Genomic DNA, 20,777 nt, shown 5'->3' with positions numbered 1-20,777 from the left:
AAAAGCAAAGTAAAAAATCAAAACCCCCACTTCTATTTCATGTAATTAGACTTATACAGAAATTAGAAGGTTAGGTACCAACTAGTTAATCACCTAATTTCACAGCTATCTGAAGTGGCAATTGTAATATAGCAGCTTATCTATGATACATTCAAGATACATGATACAATTTATTACTTGCCCATAAGCTACAACACAGAGATTAGCATATTCTTAAAGGGATCCCAGAGCAAGCTTTCAGGATAGTGAAAAATAAATGTTCGTTGTGTAAGCCACCCAGTCTATGGTCATTTGTTAGAGCAACCCAAGCTGACTGAGACAGCCCATCAAATAGGGAAGAGAAGGCAGCATTGGTGGGTTGTAAGAAGTGGAGACACATAATCATGAGTGTTAAGAAATACATGAAAGGGGATCCCGGGTAGCTCAGTCGGCTGAGCATCAGCTTCTGCTCAGGTCATGATCTTGTGGCTCGTGGGTTTGAACCCCGAGTCAAGCTCTGTGCTGACAGCTAGCTCAGAGCCTGGAGCCTGTCTTCAGATTGTGTATCTCCCTCTCTCTCTGACCCTCCCCTGCTCATGCTGTCTCTCTCAAAAAAAAAAAAAAAGAAAAAGAAAAAACATTAAAAAAAAAAAAGAAAAGAAATACATTGGAGTCTTTAGAGGGGACAAGTTTATGAGAGAGAGAGAGAGAGAGAGACAGAAGAAGTTGAGTCTATAGGGAGCCTGCAGGGACCAGGATCATAAAGGATATTTTTAGCTGCTTTGTGTCATTAAAAGATTTCTTACATGAGTCAATGGGGGGTCAGAAGATTTCACTCAAAGGAGGAAATGGAGATGAGGTCATAGGTCACAGAAAATGGAAATTGGTCATTATTGTTTGTCTTCAAGATTCCATCAGTGTCTGGGGTTGATCTAGCAGTTACAGTGAGCATCTTGACTGTGTGTGGGGGTGGAGAGGAGTGAAGGAGACAGGATACAGTGGAACCTGAATAGGCTGGCAAGCTAGGAAGAATTCAATAAATGGACGAATCTTTTTACCTAGATATACATCCTCCCTTAATGCTGCCAGAAGGGTGGGAGATTTGAGAAGGCCCCAGAGACTCCAAGCCCAGGAGAGGCCCATCCAGTCCTGATGAGCTTCTAGAACTTGGCAGGAGCAGCCAGCACTCGCCGAGCCAGAACTCACAGCACAGCAGCCTGCACTCACCTGCAGGCTCACCTGCACAGAGAGCCTCCAATGGCCAGCCCAGGCAACAGCACCACCCTCTACCCCCTTGCCCTTGACAAAAACCTGGAAGTTATCCTTGAGTTTTGTCTCACTTGAGTCTCCACATGGAAACGACTCTGTGTTGTAATATCTCTCAAATCCACCCACCTCCTGCTATCCCTGTAACCACTCACGTAGTTCAGGAAGCCGTCAATGAAGCTTATTCTAACTCCCTCCCCACCTCCGTCTGGCTACCTTCCTCTCTGGATTTCACAAGACCCGATTCTGGTGCTCACACAACCACAACTGGTTCTCCTATCTGCTTCTGTGCAAAATGGATCATGGTCCCTTCTCCAATTGGAACTCTTCATTAGTTCCCTTTCTCCCTCTAAGATAAAGTCCAAAGTTCCTCATACTGCCTTTGATACCCTTCATGTGCTGGCCCTGGCCACACCTCTCACTTTATCCCTGGGCTGCCCACCTGGCGCTCTCCAGCCATGTCAAACTACTTGCAGTCCCACATGAGCGTCTTCCTCTTTATCACTCTGGACCCGGAAAATGCTTCTCACTCTCCCTGCAAATCCTCTTACCCTCCCCTCCCCGCCCTCCCCGCCCCTCAGTCCTGAGTCACCTGCTGAATTCCTGCTCTTGAAATCTGAGCTGTGAGGCTTTCTGCTTCACAAAATCTCCCCAACTTCTTCTGGGCTGAGGAAGGGGCCCTGACTACAGGCTCCCATAGCAACCCGTATCCACCAGAATCAGAGCATGTAATAATCCGTGCTGTCGTCTTGGTGTGGGTTTATTTGTTTAACTTATCCGTACCTCCATCTAGATCAGTGGTTGCTACTCTGCACATTAGAGTCACAAAGGGACCTTATAAAAAATGTGTTGTTTAAGAAGCTCTGCAGGTGGATCTGAACATTGGTTTTCGGTAAATTCCTGCATGTAACCCTAAGAGGTGGCCAGAGATGGGCACCACTGAGTGAACTGTAATCCCTTGGGCTCAGAGAATATTCCAGGCTGGTGTTTGCTCCCCAGTGCCCTGCAAAGGAAACCATGCTCAGTATTTGTTACCTGAAAACATCTCTGATCACTCCAGGGTGAAAGGGCTGTGGAGGGGGCTTGGAGAAGGAGAGATGGGAGGACCTGCTTCTCACTCCGGAGTGAGCATGGGTGGAAATGAGCCCCCTCAGTTCACGGAGGGACATAATCACACAGCTGGAGTCATGATCTGCAGGGGTGTCCCACCCATACGCAACTCCGTCCTGTCAGGAAGGCTCTGATGCCACATAGCAACATATTTCTCTGCAGAGAAAAGAAGGTACATGTGGACAAGCTTTCTTTTTGGATGTCTTGAGCTTTTGTTATCTCTTCTCAGCAAGTGAAGATGTAGAAATGGGCGCTCTCAGAGCCTATGAGTGGCCTTCACCTCAAAGCCTTCCAGAAAAACGCAGAGCAGAAGTGCAGGTGACTGTCCGAGAGCAGTCAGCTTCATGGTGGATGACATACACCAGGACCAACTGTCTTGCCCTCTAGAGCAGAGCTCACCCACTCTACCACCCTACCTCCTGGTGTGGATGGAGATGCTTTTGCAGGAAGACAGCAGAGAGCTAGAGAGTTTTGCACCTGAGTGACTCTTTTCATAAAAACAGGGTCGAGTTAGTTTCTAGTAAGAGAAGGAAAGGACCTGGGAATTTATCAGAGAATTGGGACCCTAATTAATATGGAGATGCAGCATTCTTTGTTAACAATGCCATTGACTGATTCCCCCTCCCAATGTAACCAAGGCAACTGCAATCCTCACGCTCTTGGGACGCCTGGGTGGCTTAGTTGGTTGGTGTCAGACTTCAACTCAGGTCATCTCCTGTCATAGTTAATGGGTTTGAGCCCTGAGAGCGGGCTCTGTGCTGACAGCTCAGAGCCTGGAGCCTGCTTCAGATTCTGTGTCTCCCTCTGTCTCTGTCCCTCCCCCATTAGCGCTGTCTCTTTTTCTCTCAAAAATAAATAAACATTTTTTAAAAATTAAAAAAAAAAAGAATCTTCAGGCTCTTGGGGGTGCCTGGTTGGCTCAGTCGCTTAAGCATCTGGCTTCTGCTCAGGTCATGATCTCATAGTTTGTGAGTTCAAGCCCTGCGTGGGGGTCTGTATTGACAGCTCAGAGCCTGGAGCCTGCTTCAAGTTCTGTGTCTCCCTTTCTTTCTGCCCCTCCCCCACTCTTATTTATTTACATAAATAAGCATTAAAAAATATTTAGAATCCTCAGGATCTGGAGTTTCTGCCCAACAGGCTGTGCAAGGAGGCAGGGCTTGACTCCAGGCTTACTATTAAATGGCTTTGGCAACCCTGGCTGGCCACAGCACTTACCACCTCTAGGCCTTGAACATGTAGAGATCATGAATCTAGACTCTGCACCCCTCAGTTGTGTTAGTCGCACTGTTGTTGCTGTTTCTGTTACTCATGCTAGCTGCTGCACTGAAACCCCCTTATCCAAAAGGGCAAGAAGAAATGGAGAAGAACCCAGTGATCCAGGGACACTGCAGGGGAAACCAAGTGTCATTTCTCGCACTGCGGTTTGTGATATTCAACACTCTTGCTTGGCTGATTGTCTCAGAGGGGGTTAATAATGCTCTGCAGGCTGTCCTCCACGAAGCCACGGACAAGGGCTCTGTTCAAAGTCTCACCTTGACTAGCTGGCCCCAGACTCAGCCACCTGGGCTGATGCTGTCGTTCAGAGTGCCTGGGACCACAGGCCTGCCTGTCCCCACATGCTCCTGAAAAAGGGGAACCAATTGCGGCTCAGAATCCTTTTAATAGCTGAGAACATTTGGACCCCCATCCTAGGCAAGCAAGGCTGTGACCATTCTCTTGGCGTTTCTGCTTCATTTCAGCGAAGCCAGCAGGCCTAGGGGGAAGTGAGCAGCCAACAGCCAGAGCAATCAGAAAAAGAGATGATATGCCTTTAAGATGAAGGTGGTGGGCAACCATCCATCTTCCCTAAACACAGACTTGCCTTGTTCTTCCATTTCTGGCTGAGTGATAAAAACGTTAAATGTCATTTCCTGTATCAGTGGTTAACCACTAGATGCTGGATCAGAGATTTACCAGAAGTGCTGAAGTTAAGGAAAAAAAAACCCCTGCTGTTTTCAATAACCCTTTCTTGCACCCAGTGAGAACTATTTAACCTTTTTTTGGGGGGGGAGGGGATGTAAGGGGTGCTACTGGTTTTCGCCTGAGCAATACATTTAGGATTCAATTTTCAAAGCCTTTCTTAGGCTCCATACAGGAAGTAAGGAAAGGGAGGCAGAATTTCACCGTCCTGCCTCAGTCCCCAGTGAATGAGCACATATGTGCAGGAAAGGCAGGTGAAGGCAGAAATAAAAATCTGCCACGTGCTTTCTTTGCCCACCATTGTCTCAGGCCACCCGTGGTCATTTGGTTTTATTGACCCAACTTTTTCATAGAAGACTATGGCTCTGGCTATTTTGTTTCCCCAGCTTCCTGTAGCCGTAAGTGACCTTCGGTGCCAAGGAGCATGCTGAGGGGACAAGTACACTGAGGGGACGCAGGACCCCTGGGAGCTTCAGTACATGTGCAGCTGTGGTCCGAGGGATGGACAGCCCAGTTCGATCCTTTGCTGTGTCTTCTTGGATTTCTCCATTCAATTTCTCTTTTCAATTAAATGCTCAGGAAAGTAAAGTGGGGGAGGTTTGACTCAGTCCCACAGGGAGGTGACTGGACCAGCTGCAGTCTACCCATGCTTTGCTCATAGCCCCTCTAGTCTGCCCTGCACTGTCTTGCCCTGTGCTGTCCCCCGTGGGGTGGACTCGATGGGCACAACAACACACAAAGCCACCTAGCTCCTCCCTACTGCCTCCCAGGCTCCATGCACCTCTATCAGGGCAGATAAGACTTCAGAGCTACACTATGTTCTAGCAACTGTGTTTCCTCCCTGATGCCGCCTAGAACGTTCTGTGCACACATGAAGTACTCCTAGCACTTCACATGCATCTAGGATGATCGAGACGGTCCCAGTTTGCCGGGGACTAAAGGGACTGGTAGTGGGCAGGACGTTTATTATTAAAACTGGGAAAGTCCCTGGCAGACAGGAATGAGAATTGGTAATCCTAAGAGAAGTGTGTGACAGGTGTGAAGTCTGTTAAGAAGAAAGGAAATCACTGCTCTCCCACCTCTCCCAGCGTGTATCAGAAGCCACCCTCTGCTAAGTCAGCGGTTGGCAGTGGATTTCTAAAATCAAAGAATTGGAAGGGAAAAGATTATGGGAAAAAATATATTCCACCACATTTCCGGTAGGGTCTGTGAAAGGGAACCACGTCCCTCCTCACAGTCCCAGGTAATAGCACCAAAAGCCTCCCAGGTGCCCAAGATAGAAAACCTCCCGTCTTGGGGGGTGCCTGGGTGGCTCTGTTGATTAAGTCTCTGACTCCTGATTTCTGCTCAAGTCACGATCTCATGTTCGTGGGTTCAAGCCCCTTGTTGGGCTGCACACTGATAGCAGCCGAGCCTGTTCGGGATTCTCTCTCTCTCCCTCCCTCTCTCTGGCCCTCCCCTGTTTGTGTACACTCTCCTCTCTCTCTCTCTCTCTCTCTCTCTCTCTCAAAATAAATAAACAATAAAAGAAATCTCAAGTGCTGAATAACTTCTCTCTCCCTCAATCCCACTCTCCATTGTCTCAACAAGCCCTGACTTTCCTGCCCATTCTCTCCTCTTCGCTCTCCTTGCTGCTCCCTGAACTCAGCTTCCCCACAACCCTTAGCTCGCTCCTCCATCTCCTCCAACCTTGACTTCCTCTGACTCCTGACCTATTAGATAAAGATTCCCCTTTTTGTTTTTTTTAAATTTTTTTAATGTTTATTTATTTTTGAGAGAGAGAGAAAGAGAGAGCGCAAGTGGGGGAGGGGCAGAGAGAGAGAGGGATACGCAGAATCTTAAGCAGGTTCCAGTCTCTGAGCTGTCCACACAGAGCCCAACACCAGGCTCAAAATCATGAACTATGAGATCATGACCTGAGCCAAAGTTGGACACTTAACTGCCTGAGCCACCGGCGCCCCATGCCTCCCCTTTTTAAAAATCAAATTCAAGAAACATTTATCGAGTACCCAGATCAGACGGCTGCCATTGATGCCACTTATCTTGATTTCACATGACTCTGGGCAACATTCCTCATGGGTACCTTTTTGAATGAGATCATCCAAAATGCCTTCTTGACTGAGAAAATCCCCCTGACATTTCCAGGCAAAGCTGAGCACTTCCTCCCAACATCCTGGCGCATATTGCTCTTTAGCCCTCAGCATATGGCTGTGATTATCGGCTTGCATTCCCATCATGCCCACTAGCTGTGGGCCCCTGGTGTCTTATTTATCTTGTTTCCCTAGAGTTGATCCCAGACCTTGATAGATAGTGGTCATTATATAAATACAGAAAATGAGATAGTGTTGAGGTAAGAAGAGGAAATATTGGCTGGGTACTATGATACTCAGATTGGTCTATAGCCATTTGAACATATAAAATTCAAAGGCCATTGATTATGGTTAGATCAACCTGGTAGTCTATTAAAGAATCAAAGGTCTCTGTCCCAGGCTCCATCCTAATCAACATTTTTATAAACATCCTGGATGAAGATATAAAAGGCACATAAAACAAGTTTGCAGAAAAACCAAAGCCGGGAGGTATCACTAATATGTAGGATGTTAGAATTAATGTTGCAAAATCATCTCAGCTGCTGGATCAATAGACCAAGACTAAGAAGATAAAAATTTACACTAATAGATGTAAATGCTATTTTCCACCACTCACTAGAACAACGAGGGAGATCTGGTAAACCAGCAGTTCATATGAAAAAACTGTAGCAATTCTCAGTCTTTGAGTTAGCAGAGAACCCAGAGACTATCCAATACAGAGGATGTCAAGCTTTTTAAAAATAGTAGAGCATTTTCATCAGTGAGAGTTTTATACAGAGGCCAAGCGAAGACACTTTGGTAGTGCTCTGTGTCGGAGTAGAGGCAAATGGTCTGATGCCAGGGTCCCAGGTCTGGCAATTCACCCCTAAGGCACCCTCCCAAGCTCCCGGGGCTCTTTGGAGCACTTTGAAAACAGATCTGATTCCGTCTCTTTGCTCTACCAAGTCTCTACAACTAGTGTCAGAAGTCCTTCAGTTCCTTAGCCAGTGTTGTTTTTGTTTGCTTGATTTGGTTTGTTTTTATTTATTTTTCTTGTCCCTCCCTGGCACCATATTATACATGACAACATTTTGACACCATGTGTTCCCTCATGGGGATGCAGTTTTCTGTGTTGTTCATTGTGACACCCCAGCGCATGGTACGTGACAAAAGCTCAGTAAACGTTTGTCGGGAAAATTAATGGAAGAACTGGAAAAGAATGCAGATGTCATGACTCCCAACCCAGTACTGCTCTTCCAGTAGCGACATAGTCTCAAACAAGAGCAACACAAGCCAAGGGCACCTTAGGCTACATTAAAAGAAGATTGTTGTCAGAACACTTGGGTGGCTTAGTTAGTTAAGCGTCTGACTCTTGATCTCAGCATCGTGAGTTCAAGCCATGCACTGGGCTCCACGTTGGGCCCCAGGGTGGGCTCCATGTTGGACTCCACTCTGGGCTTTGAAGCCTACCTTAAAAAAAAAAATTGTTATCCTAAATAAGGATGAAATGGTTCCACTGTAGTCAGCATTGTTCAAGCCATATCTAGAATATTATGTTAAGTTCTGAAAGGTGCATTAAAGAATAACAGAAAGGAAAGCAAATGTGGCAGGGCTGGGTTACAAATCATATTTGTAAGGGCTAACTTTGTGCCAGACATAGTACACATTTATCTTATTTAATCAGCACAGTTGTGCTATAAAGTAATATATTCCTCTTATACCTGAAGACACTGAGACACAGGAAACTTAAGTAACTTCTCCAAAGTCACACAGCTAAATGCCCAGAAGTAAAATCTCTGGCAAACCTGTGTTCCTCCTGCAACACGAAGATGTTTTGGGGGTCCCCAAAAGGACAACCCAGGTGTGGGGGATCCTGACAAATAAGATGTCCAGCTGGAGAAATCAAGGCATATGTGACAGGCTGGGTCAGGGAAGAGGAGACCATGATGGAACTCATCAGAGAAAGGAGCATTTTTTGAGGGGGGAAGTCCTGAGATGCAGGGTCACGTGTCAGATGAGGCAGAGGAGAGATTCTTGGATGGAAAATCAGTTCAAACAACTCTCAGATCTACACGCTTTGGCCTGGCTGTCACTTTGGGGCTGGTAACAGTGCTCTGGGCCCATCAGGCACACTTGCATAGTCCCTCTATCTCGATGTCTTATGTGCAGTAGATAAAGAGAAAATGCTGAGCTATTTTTTGTTGCTCTTAATTTCCTTTGATGAAGAGAACTGGACAGCAGCACTGTAGTAAGAAAAGCCCCCAAGTTGTAGTTGGAATCATTTCCACAAGGGCTGGGCTTCTATAGTGAAAGCAACAGCCCCATGTAGGGCGGCTTGTCCTGCAGGAAATGGGCACCAGGCACAGAGCACAGTCAATGAACGCGGGGCAGTGGGAACCAAGGAGTAAGGCCGAGGTCCAAGCCTGGGACAAGTTGGGCCACAGGACCCCTCTCACTGCAGGGGGAGAGCCTAATCCAGCGCTTCTCTCCAGGCTGTAGGACTAGACCTCCCCAGACTCATGTCTCCTGATCTGGCCTACCACATAAAGGCAAAGAGGAGGAGAGGGAACTCAGGAGACAATGGCCTTCCCTGGGCACCTGTGTGGCTCAGTCAGTAAAGTGTCTGATTCTTGATCTCGGCTCAGATCATGATCTCACAGTTCATGAGTTCAAGCCTCATGTCCAGCTCTGCACTGACAGCACAGAACCTGTTTGGGATTCTTTCTCTCCATCTCTTTGTCTCTCCCCTGCTTGCGTGCTCTTTCTTTCTCTCTCTCTCTCTTAAAAATAAGTAAATAAACTTAAAAAAAATACAAAGGGAAATGTGATACTATGCCAACTCAACTTTCAGTGGATCAAAATATAAGCCTGATGACTAACAGATGGTTCTCTGTTCCGTGTCCAGTGTCAGCTTCCTCTCATTCTTCCCTGTCCCCCCACCTTTTATGTGAGCCCAGGGTTTTGAGCCACAGCCTCCTCGAATACTGCTTCCCTTGGGCTGAATCCAACCCCAACAGCAAGTGAAAGGAACAGATGGAGAATTCACAAAGAGAACCGCTCCTGAAGCGGGATGGGGGGAGGCAGCAGTGGGGAGACCCCAAATGCAAATGTAGAACCGTATCTAGAATGTGAGAGCTGCAAGGACCTTCCAGAGTCCAGGGACTAGCAAACTTTTTCTGCAAAGGGACAGCGAGCAAATACTTTCAACTTTTGGGGCCATGTGGGGGTCTCCATCACAAACTGCTCAACTCTGCTATGGAGCCCAAGGGCAGCCAAAGACAATGTGTACAAACATGGACACAGCTGCATTCTAATAAAACTTTATTTACAGACACCAAAGTTTGAATTTCATCTAATTTTCACATATCGTGAAAATGTCACTGTTTTGTAGTTTCTTCTTCAATAATTTAAAGACGTAAAATCCATTCTTAAATTTGCCAGCTGTGCAAAAACAGGCAACAGGGCAGATTCAGCCCTCGGGCCAGCAGTTTGTCACTCCCTGGTCTAGTTCTAGCACTTTCTCATGCATGGCTGGCAGGGCAGCATGGGATGAGTATCTGTATATTTGATTCCCATGCTATGTTCTTTCTCCTTGCAAAGTGGTATTTTGGCTGCTCCCTACTACTCCCTTAAGCACCAACTTACCTCCACTGCTCAAGGACAGCAGCCTGACCCAAACCTCACCAAACATCACATCTGGTAGCCTCTCCCCTCCTGGGACGTTTCAGAACTGGTGTGCCGGGCACCCTACCAGCTGGCACTGCCTGCTGCCCTCACCAGCAACCTTCCCTCGGAGCAACCAGATCTGATGTCACCAAAGGATAATGACTTCTGGGCAGGCTAGGAATGGAAGCAGATGAAGTGTCTATTTTCGTGCAGATGAAGTAGTGGGAGGGTAGGTGATTCATGTGCTGAGTGCTTGCTGAATAGCATGTTCCTACCATTTTCTGGAAGACAGAAAGTTAGCTTCCCCCCTGGAGTGGTTGGTGAGAATGATGTTCAATGTTCAGAAAAGGAAGGTTTCATTTGGGTTTTGGTCATGTTCATTGTTTGGAGGATTTCTTAGTGTTTGGGTTTTGTTGTGGTTTGTTTTAATGAAGAGTTGGGGGTGAGGGATCAGACAAGCGAGGTTTGGGGGCTGGGGGAGAAAACACAGCCTATATGCAATGCATCTAGGGTCTGAACATACAAATCAGGTCAGAGAGTCAGATGCCTGGGGCCCTGCCAAACACCAGATAGATGCCTTGGTTAGGAAATTAGCAACAGCTTGACATCCTGGTCTTGTATGATTGCCATTTAAAGATTAGGAAGGAAATGGGGAGCCCTGGCAAGGAGTTGTGAGCAGGCTTGGAGCCCTGAGCGTGAGCCTGCCATCGCATTAAAGAATGTGGCCCCTCTGCCCCTCAACAGCTCCCTCTATTCTCACCAGAGTAGAAGCCTGGAGCAGGAGCCCAAAGCAGAGCTCAGCATCAGCTCCCTCTGCTACAACTGACGTGGGTGGATACCTTGCATGATGGTATTGGGCCATGAGCAAGGTAGCTCTAGGGGCCAATTAGACAGAAGTTGAATAGAAGACACCTCAAAGGACCACATGGAACCCTGCATTCCTCTTAGCTACTAGCGTGCTGGTAATAGCTAAACAACCAGCTAGTGGGGGGAGGGGAGGGGGGAGGCCCCGATTTGTACCATGTGCCAATCCCATGGTATAAGTACTCACACCTTGGCCGATTTCAAGTTGCCAGTGTGATGTCCACTGACTCGCCAAAGTTGGGGAAATTAACTGGCTGTTGCATGTTAGGATGAGCCCATCCAGTTCAGTGCTGCCCGAGGCCCTTTGGAACTCCAGACCAGAAATCCGGACAGTCCGCCCAAGGACCAGAATGGACTGTGAACCTCTATTCAAGTTACCGGCTTTCTGAGCCTGAAGCACATCACAGTCTGAGGGAAGGTGGGGGAGGGCGAGGAGCAGGGGCTGGAGAATTGGAGGCCTTAAACTGCCCACAGACACTGCAGGAAGGAGGGAGTGGGGATAAGCACTAGAATGGACACACCAAACCTTTGTGTGGTCCACAAAAAAACAAAGTTGTGGGGGCTTTAGCTCCTCCTCTTCCTATTTCCTGAGAACGTCCCTGTCTCAGTCTATCACTTTCCAGAGAATGTCTTATTAAAGGATGTTAAGAAACAGCCATCCGATAGCCCTGGAAAGAGGTGCCTTTAGAACATGCTCAGAGAGAGATGGTAGATGATACCAAAGAGCCTGTTCCCTTAACACAGAGGGCGCTTCTGTCCACCCAGGTGGCACCAGGGACTGAGTCATGCTGCCTCCCTACTGCTGCCACTCCCTCTGCCCTGCCCCCAGCATCCCACTGACTCCACTTCCAACTTGAGGGAGGAAAACTTCACCTTTTCCAACTCCTTAGATTTCCCTACCATCCACACAAACTCATTTGTTGCAAAAATATCTAAGGGTTTGTGGATGAACGGAGGCCCCTTCCCTTGGGCAGTTTCGGCTTAGCAGGCGTTCTGGGAAGAGGGCCAAGCGGTAACTCACTTATGAAAGACTTCATTCTGTCTTCTGTTCTCCTCACCTGATGCCCAACATGCACAAAGAGCCCCTTACAGCCAGCCTTATTGGCTCTTGCTTGCAAAACCTACTCACCTGTTCACCTGTTCAAAGATGCTCCCACCATCGCCTAAGCTCCTCCACTCCCTTCTCTGGGGGACAGGAGCCTGGGACATTCCCGCCTCTGTCACTAATTCCCGAACCACTCAGTTAACCTATTCTGACTACAGTTTCCTGAACTGTTACCTAAATATGGTTTACCTTTAAAACAATAAAGTTCCATACAAGTTTTATAGAGAAATAAGACTTGTGTGGAATTTTAAAGAGGACCAAGTGCCTTTCATTTAATCATCACAGAAAGCATTAGTAGTAACATTAACATAATGTTGGAATAAGCAGCATAAGTAATGATATTAGATAATCCTATGAAACTGAGGCCAGAGAGAGGTTGGGAGACATATCCAGGGTTACATGGATAGGAGAGAACCCAAACAGACTCGAGTTCATTCCTCTGAGGCCCCACAGCACTCAGATCCCTAGAGCAAATGGATAGGGTCAGGGTTTCACATAGAGCCCCACGGCTCTTCCCCTGGGTGTGACACAGCTCCATGGTCAACAGCCACGTCCCTTCAGTTCCCCAGTTTAACCCATCAGTTTGTATTCAGACTGATGCCCATCCCCTAGGTGACTAAGGGAAGTGTATGTAACATCAAAGAGAAAACTAGGGTTTCTACTAACCAAAGTTGAAGAGTGGAAGCAGTTTTCCTTCATAAGTCTTCCATCTTTTGTCCCCAATTCCATGCCTATTTTTGTAATCTAACCATTTTCATTGTCGTAATATTATCCTGGCCTCTCCAAAAGAAAATGCTTCAATCCAAAAGAAAATGCGGCTTCAGAGCTGTATAGCAGGGACTGGATGGGTCCGTTGGTTAAGCATCCCAATCTTGCTTTCAGCTTAAGTCGTGATCTCATGGTTCATGAGGCCGAGTCCCATGTTGAGCTCTGTGCCGAGCATGGAGCCTGCTTGGGATTCTCTCCCTCTCCCTCTCTCTCTGCTCCTCTCCCACTTATTCTCTCTCTCGCCAAAAATAAATTAAAAAAACTTTTTTAAAAAGCTGTATAGTATATTCCCTTCTCCACCTCCTGCAACAAAACAAGTGCTAACACCCTCCACTCCACATACCTGACATATAAATTTCCTTCACTTCTTTACCCATAGTTTTCACCCTTTTGTCCTATGCTGTTCTCTCTACCTCAGGGTTGACTTTTCCCCTGCCTTGGGTCCTTTATTTTTTTACAATCATTCTTTATCATTGTCTTTTGTGTGTCCTGCATGCCACTCATGCCGCCCACCCCCACCCCGCCACCACCCACCAAGGAGGTTAAGGCAAGAGGAAGAGCAAAAAGAAACACAAATTACTACCATTTCCATAGCACTTCATAATCACAATGCCTTTCCAAAGCCCTCGCTGAATTGAGAACAATTCAGTGAAATAGGTATTGTTAGACTCATTTTACAGATGAGGACCCTGAGGGGCAAAGATATTATAGATTGTTCAGTTATTAAGTAGAGGAGCCAGAATAGGAATCCATGTTCATTAGACTCCAAACACAGTGGAATGATCAGGAAAAGAGTCTTCAGGAATATTTCCTTTTTAAAACCAGTGTCTTCAAACCAGAGCCCAACAACACAGCCAACAGTGCAGGAAGAGGCCATAACTCACATTTGTGGATGCAATCATAAAAAGGTCCCAGTGGGTTTGAAATGTAGAGTCTCTTACTACCCCAATTAGATAGTCAACGGTTCTGCTGACCATAAAGTCAACCATAAATATAGAAGGAGACATCCCAACTCCATAGGTCTGGGGATTGAAAAAGATGAAGCCTCCAAACTTAGAGAAATTCTGAGTCAGATAAGGGGGCACATACCCAAAGGCCAAACTCTCATCTTTCATCCAAATAACATAGGGAATCAGACAGTATAGGAGATTTCTCCATACTGCCCAGACTCTGGGCATAACAACCATGCCATGCTTTCTAAAGTCCCCTATGGTCTGAGACCTGTAGTAGAGAACCTGATTTTCAAGTTTCTACTCAAAGTAAAGATTTTCAGACCTTTCTAGAAATAAATAGCAAAAAGTATGAAGTCAGAGAAAGACAGATATCATATGATTTCACTCATATGTGGAATTTGAGAAACACAACAGATGAACATAGGAGAAGGGAAAGAAAAATAAGATAAAAACAGATATGGAGGCAAACCATAAGAGCTCTTAAATACAGAGAACAAACTGAGGGTTGATGGAGTTGGGGGTTGGGGGAGCAGGAAAAATGAGTGATGGGCATTAAGGAAGGCACTCTTTGGGGTGAGCAGTAGGTGTTATATGTAAGAGATAAATCACTGGGTTCTACTCCTGAAGCCAGGACTATACTCTACGTTAAATAACTTGAATTTAAATTAAAAATAAAGATTAAAAACAAAGGTAATACCCTGTCCTATAAAAAAAAAATAAGTATGAATTAAGCTCAGACCATCAGAGAAATCTGATTTATTTTAGAGACTTTATCAGTATACAAGGGGTCAGAATACAATAAGAACTTTCTGGTGATTCCACTGGGCAGGTCACATACAAATACCTTGTTCATAAATACATTATGATTCAGTGAATGAGATTTGGCGAGGTATTAACCTTCTGGGTAGAGCCAATAACAGTTGACCATTATGCTATTTAAACTAAGAAAATATGAAATTAAACTATTATCAGAAAAGCTTGAGATACTTTCCTATGCTTTTCATATAGAATAAAGACCAACAAAAGATGAAGCCCAAGAAATTATTGGACTGTAATGTGAAGTCAAACATTCAGGTGTTGAGAATAAAACCATAACCAGCTGGTGAATTTCGTTGGAAAGCAGGATAAGCAGACTGCCCGGGAACAGGTCATAAAAACACGGAGGCGGGACCAACTGGGCTGGCTTCAAAGGTGCAAAATGAAAGTTATGGTGGGGACATCTGCTCAGATGGATTTAAGGAAGCTACCTAGGTCTTGAGGAGAAGGGAAAGGTAGTTAGTAGAGCTTCAGAGAGAAGCAGGGGAAATAAGGAAGATTGACTTCAGCTGGGAATCAATGAAAGAAGCCAGGGGGTGGTGACCAGGCACTGAGGAGACACCTCGGAGAAGGCAGCTTCTGACGAGAGAAGGTACCCGCATGGGTAAGCTTGACTCCAGGGGAAAAGTTCCATGAAGTACATGAAAGAGGAAGGAAGGAAGGAGGAACAGCCATTGAAAGTGATAGAGAGAGAGACTTGGTCAACTCATTGCTGCGATCCTGGAGGGATGGGCAGGAAAAAAGGAAACAAAGGAAAAGAAATGTAAAAGAAACTTTCAAAGACTAATTAAGTTCACAAAACAGGATAAAGAATAATTCAAAGTGGAAGCATGAAATCACCACTAAAAAAGAAGGCAAGACTTAGCATTTAAAGGACTCTAGGGAAAGAGAAACTAGACATAAGTTTGGGCAAGAAGTAGTGTGGATCTTCTCTGTCTGGAACAGATTATTCTCCAGGAACATAGAGAAAACCTGGATCCATGGGGTTCCCTACCAGACAATTTTAAGAGTAAGATTTGTATTTATAGTTTACAATGGGAATTTTCCAAAGACTTCTGGAACCTGGATCTATGATACATAATGATGCTTATGAATTGAAGAAACAAAACGATTCAATTCATGGGCATGAATATCCCTCCCAAAATAAATCCTTATAGCCCCCAAAAGAAATTTGAAAAGGAAAGCCATATATAAAAATGACTCCCTTCCTAAACATCACAAGACAGGTATGGTGGGAGGAGAAAGGAGAAAAGGAAAATTTCCACTGATCTGTGAGGAAAAAAAAAAAGAAATGAGAGATCTAAAATAATCGCCCCAACAAACAACCCAGGTTGTGAGAGCATAGAATTTCAAGGTGTTTAGACACACACGCCAACAGTTGGTTACATGGTCACCAAAATGGAAGTGAGCCAGCAGAGCTGACATTGTTTACGTACAAAAAAGAACAGAGGTTGTGACCTGTCCCATGAATGATGCTCCCATTTTTAATTATGAAGGTAATAGCCAAAATTCACTTCTCAAAAACTAGAAGTTTGGCAGAGGTATAAGGAAGGGGGTCAATTCCTGGTGGGACAAGAGGAGATTAAAAGCAAAAGAAGAGAGACCAAGGGGAGGGCAGGCCTCTGACCTTCCCAGGATGGCAGTGGTGGGCGTGTTAGAAAATGATATGAGGAAGTGTCGAGGAAAGTGGCCCCGAAATCAAAGGTTTTGAAGAGAAAACCAGAATCCCTCGAGTAGAAGTAATCAACAGAGGGACCAGAATGAAGAAATTGGAATGATGGGATTTAAAGTATCATAGAGAGGCTTCTAGAAGAGCTTGTACAGAGAAGGAAACGGGGGGTGGGGGGGGTGGGCGATAAAAAAAAATCGCATACAAAATCCTACAGTGTGCTAGAAATGCAAGGAAAAAAAGAATAATGGTAAAATGGAGGGGATAGATTTTAATGGCATGATTGAAATGGATAATAAAGGGGATCTTTATGGAACTGTTTCCAAGAGAAAAAAGGTATAGAGAAGAGAAAAGGCAGTGGGCTAATCCCAGTGTGCTAAGAACAATAAAGAAATGCATGAATCATCAGACAAAAACCGGTATCCACAGAAAAGCACATTCAGGCGGCATGTGGAGAAGAAGCAGGCAGGGCTCTGGGGCCTCCTCTGACACCTATGGACTTCAGCTCCCCCTGCCCCCCCCCAGGTCCCCTTGAGTACCTGTTTACAATGGCGTGTCAGGGGAAAGAGTGGAAAGATGAATGAAATAAAACTCATTTCTTTTTTGGCTCAGTCAACGTCTATGAAAATATGTCTACGCAAACGCACAGTGCTTGAGACTGAGGAAATACAAAAATAAGTAAGAAACATGGCTAGCTATTGTGACGTAAGTAGAAGCACAAAGGGAGAGTGATTATTACAAATGTTGACTTTGCCAGATAAGGTGGAGCAAGGTTCAAAGCCACAGAAGTGAGAGACGAGGTGAAATATGGTAAAACTGAAGATAGGAGCACAAGAGACTGTCGTATATTCTCTTTGAAGAGGAACATGATGGAAAAGGAAAATGGGAAGCAAAAAGAGGAAGTGATATCGAGAACCCCGTGCCAGAGCGAGAGCTCCAGTCTGAGGTGGTTCTGGTGTGACCCTGAGCAAAGTGCTTCTGGGCACTTAGCCGAGGTCTGTCTGCTGTAAAATAGACCAAGAATGTCTGCCTACCTGCAGCGTGCCCTGTGGCCTCCTCATGGCAGAGTAAGGGGCATCCCACTTACCCTCCCCCATAAACAACAATAAAACAGGCCACACGGGCGGTTCAGTTGGTTGAGCGACTGACTCTTGATTTCAGCTCAGGTCATGATCTCACGGGTTGTGGGTCTGGCCCACGTTGAGCTCTGCAACTGAGAGCATGGAGCCTGCTTGGGATTCTCTCTCCCTCCCTCTCTCTCTCTCTCAAAATAAACATTTAAAAATAATAATAAAATGAAGCACAATATATAAGACAACTGTTTTTCAGGTGCTGAACTACAGCTGCTGCAAAGATGGGAACCTTGTGAGAAGAAAAACCAAAGAGGTGAAATCCACATTCACCCTGGCCTTCTGCAAGGGGGGGCTGTCCAAACCACAGCACAGGGAGGTAGAACCCAAGCCAAGGCGAGAGAAGGAAAAAAAAAAGACCAAACATGTGGGCTGCCCAAGGGTCTGAAGTCAGCTGGGCAGAGGTCCTAGAGAAAAAGGAGACACACAGAGGAAAAACCCAGAAACCCACACAGAGACCACCTGAGTCTTTGGCTGCAGACATTGCTGCACGCATGTAGGGGGAAAGGTCCAGGGAAGAATAGGTGCGGGGGCGCTGTGTCCTTACAGATTCCAGAGGTCAGACAGTGGGGGAGACACCGAGGCTCTCATTAGCCATAGTGGTGAGAACACGCTGAGCACTCTGGATATTCGGCTGAGAACCAGGAAAGGTCACACCTTAGTCACTGGGTCACCGGCCCCAAAAGGGGCTGCCCTGGACCCACCGTAACAGTGTCCAAGCCAATGCTCAGCAGGATCAAGCCGACCCACCAATAACCAGCTGCCTGTCAAGACATATCCAACATTCTTGAAACAAAGACAATAAAATGTCTAAGTTTGGACATGTCATAAAGAAGTATGACATGTCACAAGAAGGAAACATAGCAGTCGAAAGAAAAAGTCCCAGAAGTGATACAGATGGAATTAGCAGACCAGGACTCTGAAACAACAAAAATGAATTATGTTCAAGAATTTAAAGGGAAAGAATGAACCTAAGGAGTGAATAGTAGATAATCTTACCAGAGCACAGAAACTATGAAAGAGAGCAAAATGGGAACTGTAGAAATTAATAATAGACAGTAACTGAAATCATTCACAATAGGCTTACCAGCCAATTGGATGTCACACAAGAGAAAGATCAGTAGACTTGAAGACAGAGTATTAGTAACTAGATTGAAGCCCACAGAGAAAAAGAACTGGAAAAAAAAAAGAGTTTCAGTTACACATGGGACAATGTTAACCAATCTAACACATGTATTCCTGAGGTCTCAGAAGAAAAGCAAAGAGAAATCGGGGTCAAAGAAATATTTCAAAAAAGTAATGACTGCCAAACATGATGGAAAATATCAACCCAAAGATCCAAGGATCTCAATGTATCTTAAGACAAACACAATTGGAAGGCAAAATAAAGATAAGTTTTGATAAACAAGAGCTGAAAGACTCTATCATCAACAGAACTGCACAATAAAAAATGTGAAAAGGAGTTTTTCAGGCCAAAGGGAAATGATACCAGATAGAAATCTAGATTAAGAACACACAAAGAAGAGTGCCAAAAATGGTAACTATATGGGGCAGAAATAAAACACTGTTTTTCCCTTCATTTTTTGATTTCTTTAAAATACATTGACTGTAGGGGCTTCTGGGTGGCTCAGTCCGTTAACAGCTCAGAGCCTGGAGCCTGCTTCCAGTTCTGTGTCTACCTCTCTCTCTCTGCCCCTCCCCCACTCACACTCTGTCTCTCAAAAATTGAATAAACATTAAAAAAAAATTTTTAATACATTGACTGTTAGGGCATCTGGGTGGCTCACTCAGTTATGCAACTGACTCTTGATTTTGGCTCAGGTCATGGTTTCACAGTTCATGAGTTCGAACCCCACTGTGCGCTCCCTGCCTGGGATTCTCTCTCTGTCTCTCTCCGCCCTCCCCCACTCCCTTGGCTCATGCACCTGCACACTCTCTCTAAATAAATAAACTCAGAAAAATAAAATAAAATACATTGTTTAAAGCAAAAATAATGACAATGTGTCCCTGGATCTGTAATAGATGCAGAAACAAAATTTATACTAACATCACAGAGGACAGGAGAGAGGTGAATGGAAACATCTTGTTATAAGATCCTTATATTTCACATAAAGTCTTATCATATTAATTCAAGTCGGGTTGTGATAAGCTAAAGATGCACATATTCTGTAACCACTGGATAAAACAAAGAGTTGTAACTAAACGATAGAGGAGATAAAACAGAATACTAACAAATACTTCATTAATCCAAAGGAGAAAGGAGGTGGGGGGCGAGGGGGGAGGGGGGAGGAAAGAAGAGATGGCTAAAATCAAGAACAAATGGCAGGATGGTAGAATTAGACCCAACCTAATTTGCAGATCTGTTGTGTCCATAAAATAAAATAAGAGAATAAAAGTGGAACTCTGTTATAAAGCTGTCCTCAGAAGAGATAGGACGTTTGGGCAGTGGGTTTCAGCATGGAGGGGAGGATGGTAACAATAAAGTGGGAGGGGAAGCCTGGGGGATATGAACAGTCTAATAGAATAGGTTCTAAGTGAATTTTCTGGGCACAGCCAGCCATGTAGCACTCTCGCCAGAAAAGCAGGGAGCCCAGCCCCTGGGTACCATTTCCATAGCTTTATGGAGCCAGCCCCGTGAACTTGGCTCAGGATCTACCCCCACAGGAAGGGAGGCTCCAGTTTACAGTGCTGTTGTGTGGTATGTATGGAAGGCAGAAGACAAGCTTCCAAATCTGTCTGCTATGTGCACACTTGGTGGGAAGAGTGTCCCACTGAAGAAAACACAGGGAAATGCTCTGCCCGCCGCAAGGGCGGGTAAAAAAATGGCAAGAGAGAATGAAGATAGCAGATCTAGGAAGGGAAGATACCATCAAGCACATGACCTAGAAAGCAGGTAACTGTAAAATTGCAGGAGACAAGGTTTGGAAACCTGACGAGGTTTTTAGTAGCAAATGATTGATTAAAACAGGTCTCTCGCACAATCCGTGGGAACAAACTATTGGTTGTTTAGTGCAGTGAAGTTCCCCTGAATGAAAACAGTAGCATCTCACCTAAACATGCTATCACAAACACTGTGCGGCTAAATAACGAGACACGTGACTGTGTGCAACACAGATCAGTCGAGCTCTTGTCTCCTGAGCACCTTCTGACACCAGGCCTTCTGTCAAGCACTGGGGGTACAAGAAAATTACTAAGACCATGTCCCTGCCTTCAAGAAATACCCAGCACTGATGGAGGAAAGAAGTGTAGAAACAAATCAAAAAGCAGGATGGCTGTGGTCCTTGCATCCTTCTGCCATTTACCTGCTGTGTGGCTATGGACAAATTTAACCTCAGTTCTCTCATCCATAAAATGGGGATAACAATAAGCACTTGCAAGATTGTTGTGAAGATTGTTGTGTCCATGATTTTTAAAAGCACCTAG

This window comes from Suricata suricatta, chromosome 10 (assembly GCF_006229205.1).
Source record: "Suricata suricatta isolate VVHF042 chromosome 10, meerkat_22Aug2017_6uvM2_HiC, whole genome shotgun sequence".
NCBI lineage: Eukaryota > Metazoa > Chordata > Mammalia > Carnivora > Herpestidae > Suricata > Suricata suricatta.
The sequence above is the reverse complement of the archived record's forward strand: the minus strand, read 5'-3'. Positions refer to the sequence as shown.